We start from the raw sequence: 5,586 nt of genomic DNA on the forward strand, positions 1-5,586 counted from the left end.
TTTAATTGCATAATACATTATAAATTATCAGGAGGTTGCATGCATAGGCTACCGGGCATGGAGTCTGGGCAAATGAATGCATTGATTATAGTTGTTTAGAATGGTAATGGACTTGTTTAGCTAATGTTGATCTTATGAGTATTTTTGAGTGTTATTCTATGGGTGTTCACATTATGAACTGGAAACCGTCTGAGAAGAATTATCTAGACCAGCTGATGGTTATTTTATTTCTCATTTATGTTATATGTGCTTACTAACTGCTTCGTTAGTATTGCTTGTATGGTGCATGGTTAGGGAGATGAAATCAGTGAAAACTGAAATGTAAGCTTGTTGTTGATCTCATGCCATGAATGTGTTAACTTGGGTTTACAAGTGTGATTGTATTCATTGTGATTGTGATTGTAATGTGTAATTGTTGGTTGGCTCAGAGACCACGTCTGGTACATACTAACGGTTAGCTCGGGGTACCACGTTTGGTACATATTAATGGTTGACTCGGTAACCACGTCTGGTAAATGATATCTCCTGGTTGGCTCAGGTACCACATCTGATATACACACACACACGCGCGCGCGCGCACACACACACACACATATATATATATAAATACGCCTTGAGTCATCAAATCCTTTCTGACTCGGCCTAGCCCAATTGCCCTACGAGACTAGCGTTTTAAAAGGCGAAACTCTCGGTCGTAGTTTGGTACATNTTGGCTCAGAGACCACGTCTGGTACATACTAACGATTAGCTCGGGGTACCACGTTTGGTACATATTAATGGTTGACTCGGTAACCACGTCTAGTAAATGATATCTCTTGGTTGGCTCAGGTACCACATCTGATACACACACACACACACACACACACACACACACACACATATATATATATATATATACGCCTTGAGTCATCAAATCCTTTCTGACTCGGCCTAGCCTAATTGCCCTACGAGACTAGCGTTTTAAAAGGCGAAACTCTTGATCGTAGTTTGGTACATGATATCTATTTGGTTGGCTCGAGTACCATGCCTGATACATAATATTTATTTCATTGACTCGGGTACTATGCTTGGTATAAGTTACTATATGATTGGCATGTGTACCACACCTAGTACATGTTTGATTGCATCATATATTGATTCTACGAGTGAATCAAGTTTTATTCTTTGTAATGTAATTGTTAAACGCTATAGGTGATGATTAAGAATTTCTGGAAGTTCAGGTTATTTTATAATGGTGGTTAGCATTGTTTATATCTGCTTTCTAAGTTGTGACTACATGTTCACATGTCGTATAATTGGAGTGTGTAAGGTAAGGCATGGAAACTTTGGTTGTCGGTGTTCGGGGAAATATTATGTAGTAGAAGGGTTAGGTTATGATCTGATGTGAGTGGAGTTGGTAGCGAAAGGAGTAGGGCGTATTGAGTTTCTAGGTAACGATACTTTTAGCGGGGGTGGTGAATGAGTGGATCGGGGCCTTAATTTTATGTTCAAGATCCATGTTTCCTTAGATATTTTGCATGTTAATGTGGTGGGTTCAAGTTGACCAATGATGTCGATCAATATGTGTTGTTTGTACTGATACTACTTTTGCTATGTTAGTTGACTTAGTCTGATTGCAGGATTTAACGATGTTTCATAGGTGAAGACGATGATGATCAATGACAACTTTTACTCCTCCTTTTTCATGATGGGAGTTGTATCGTATTTACTTTTATGTCTTATGTCTTCTTAGTAGTTCTTGTACATGTTTAGATTAGTTCCTTATGTGAAATTTTGTTGTACTTTCAAAAAGTTTTTTTGTTGAAATTAAGGTTGAAATTCACTCTTTCATTTATTAAGGTAATATATCATGTTTTGAGTTATACTACAAGAAAACACTCAATTTATGGGGGTTAATTTGTCTATTTATGGCAGTTTAGGGATTCCACAAATTAAATTGTGACGGTTTTTAAAAACGCTACAATTACCGTTGCCACGAGCATATTTGTGGTGCTTTTAACAAACCTCCACTACGTCCTCCACAAAATGATTATTTAATTTGTGGAGGTTTTTTAGTTTTAATTTGTGATGGTTTAGAACCTTCACAATTTGTTCTGAATCTTTTAAAAATTAAATTTATGTAAATTTAAAATATTGTGATATAAAATCAATATTTTACATAGTTAAATTTGTGGAGTCTTACAAAATTATTATCATCTTAATAATAAATATGGATTACATCAAACCTTCAAAATAATATGAATAAATAATTTTACTAAATAACACATTGAATACAAATCAAATTTCATTAAACAAACTCATATTAATAAGCTCCACAAGTTTAAATTAAAATCAAATTAAAGTAATACATACTTGTGTATAACAAATCGAACATTACAATATAAAATCCTTAAAAATCCACACAAAATAAACATAAAAAAAACTATATAGCATTTGTTTGGTAATTTGAGTTGTTGTCATCCAATCTTGTACTCAAGGGTGAAGCAAGTTCAATCTCCGCATCAGGCTGAAACAATGAAAATCATGAAAATCTCATACATAATTAAATAAACATATATCTATAAAACACATATCTTTATACGTCTTGATAAAAAAAAATTAAGGCTTACCCAAAATAAATTAAAGATAAAATATGGCAGACTTAATGATGTGGTGAGAATACAAACAGATCCTGAACTTTATAAGACATTAATGCGTTAAATTTAACAACTACCAAAATACAAAATGACTATAGATTAAAATAATAGAATAATCTTTGAATTTTGATGTGAATCATCAAACCCAGAAGAACAAAATATTACCTTCATATTTCTAAAAAATATTTACCATCTATTCTCCTTTGTTGAACCTACAAAAGAAAAAACCAATTAGCAAAATAACACTAATAAAATAATTGAACAAGATAATGGGGGTAAAAAGGGGAGGAGAAGGGAGAGAGAGGGTGATAGAATTAATGGATTAAAGGGAAGATGTCTTAAATTTGGTGTGTTAATACATACGTGGGAAGGGGGAAAGTGGGGGTGGTGGGGTGGTTATTTAATTGGGATTAAAATTTTAGGTGGGAATCATGACCTTATACTATTTTTACAATTTTAGAGGTAAACATATTGAAATTTTGGTTGATTTTGGGTCTAAATGAAAAATGAGAGAATAATTTTTAGTGTATGAAACTAGCTTTTCTTTTTATTCCCTTTTTCTTAATTAACTAGTAACTATTAATTAAAATATTTATGTTACAAAATTAATTAGTATTACAAGAGCTTAAAGAAACCTTAAATACAAATAAAATAAATAAAAAATAATGATGACTATTGATTATTGATTTGACACACACACCTATATATATTAAAAGTAACGAATTCAACAAATATATTTTTGGGGTTGATAATTGCCACAAATTATACTAAGTTGTGGAGTTTTTTAAACCTTTATAATAAAACCACCATAAAAAGACTTAAATTGTGGGAGTTAGAATAAAACGTCACAAAATTAATTGATAATGGGGTTTCTTAAAACTCTCACAAATTAACCGCCACAAATTGAGTAATTTTTACTTCCGCATTTCTCTATCTAGGTGTTAAAGTAGATGCCTACATGGCCTGGTGGGTTGGATCATGATAGCTTATTTTAAGTAGCTTTCAATTTTTAAACTCTTTTTGCAAATGGATGTTCTCAACTTATGACTTTTAGCTTATAATCTACTTTAAAAAAAAAGTCAATGTGAACACCCCTAAGAAACCACATGCTTTTGTTATTAGAATATTTAAATTTCAGAATTAATTCTTAGTGATTTTTTAGACTTAAATTGGCTAAATTTTGATAGTTCTAACAATTTGTAGGGTTTTCATATTTATAAGAAAAAACTACAATTTAGAAAATTCAAATTACATATTCATACAAAACTTCAACTTCAAATCTGTAACAACCTAAACCGTTGCTACTAAAGAAAATCTTGTGTAGAGTCTCAGAAGTCCGAAAGTGTAGTGCAAGAATTTTTAAACACGACAAATTTTTACTTAAAATTTATTTTCTTGACAAGGCCGGTGTACCCCCCATAGAGGGAGGCTATCCTGTTATGGCAGTTTCGCTATAGCGGGACGTAAATATATGCAACCTAAATAATGCAGCGTCTTTTATTTTCCTCCCACTTTAGAAAGAAGAAAATAGACGATGGTTGCTCCAAAAATTCTTCAAAGGCATCTGATACAAGGGAGTAATGAGGGGGAAGACGTACCGTGCAATAAAGGTGAAAGTCTAAGGATTTTTCAATGCTCGTTCATCAAAGATTATTTTCATAGAGTCAAATCCATGGGTGAGGTCCATCAATGGTTTGGCGCCCAGGTAGGATAGGTTTCTTTTAATTGAGTAGTTAGACTTGCTTTTATCGCATAATATCTTGTATATATTTGGAGATTACATGTATAGGTCTTCGAGCATAGTGTTTGGATGGTTAGAGATTGCTGATTTGTGATGTTAGGGTGGAGAAAAAGTAATGACTAGGAGGTGGTTCTCTAGTTCTTGAGTTTCTTGTTAGGTGATGGTGTGGTTTATGTATGTATACATGTATACGACTTGTAGTATTATCGCGCAATGCATGGTAAGAAATACATAGAGAGTATATATAGTGACAATATGTTGATGATCTCATGCAATGAACTGGTTATGTGACTTGTGATTTTAAGTGTTATTGTTCATGATGTTTGTGATTGTGAATGATTATTTGTGTTTGATGATTGGCTTGGTACCACGCATGGTACATGATATTTTCATGGTTGTCTCGGATATCATGCCTAATATAAATAACAGTTGGCTCGGATACCACACCTAATATATATTAACGGTTGACTCGGGTACCATGCCTGGTACGAGAATATCCATATACAGTTGGCTCGGGTACCATGCAGGTACACTAACTAAGGATGACTCAGGTACCACGTCGGTACACTAAAAGTTTGAGTTTGAATTCCTTGAGAGGATCAAATATGTGTTTATGGTTCCATGAGTGAACCTGATTTATTTCTTTATATTGTAATTGTTGCATGTTGGATCCTAGAGTGGTTTGATGTACTTGAAATACGAGTTAATTAAGGTCTGACTTGTGATTATGTGAGACATGGTTCATGTTACGGTGAGTCAGTGTAAGAATTTGAAGTCCGAGTTATGTATTACTTGCGATGGTGGAGGTATATTACGTGGTTATTGATAACTGAATTCTTACGGGTTATTCTATATAATTGTTTGACTATTGGGTTGAGTTTATGTGGAAACTTAATTCTTAAATTGTCTAAATTATGTTTCTATTAGTCATGATGAATTTGGTTTTGTAATGGATTCTAGATTTAATTTTGCTAAGGATGAGTTGGTCTAAGGCGTCAATTTCATTTACTGTTCCAAAAAGGGCAGGGAGTTGGCATGAGTAGCGTAAAAGATAACAGGTTAGTTGATAGGGCTACTAATGGTATTTGTGGATATTAATGTGATAGAAGAGTTAGACTATGACTGTATTGTGTTGTGATATCACATGTAGACTTGAAAAGTCTTAGGGTGACGTAATTGTGGGACACGGGAATTAAGATGTATAGTAAT

This window comes from Solanum stenotomum, chromosome 4 (assembly GCF_019186545.1).
Source record: "Solanum stenotomum isolate F172 chromosome 4, ASM1918654v1, whole genome shotgun sequence".
Taxonomy (NCBI): Eukaryota; Viridiplantae; Streptophyta; class Magnoliopsida; order Solanales; family Solanaceae; genus Solanum; species Solanum stenotomum.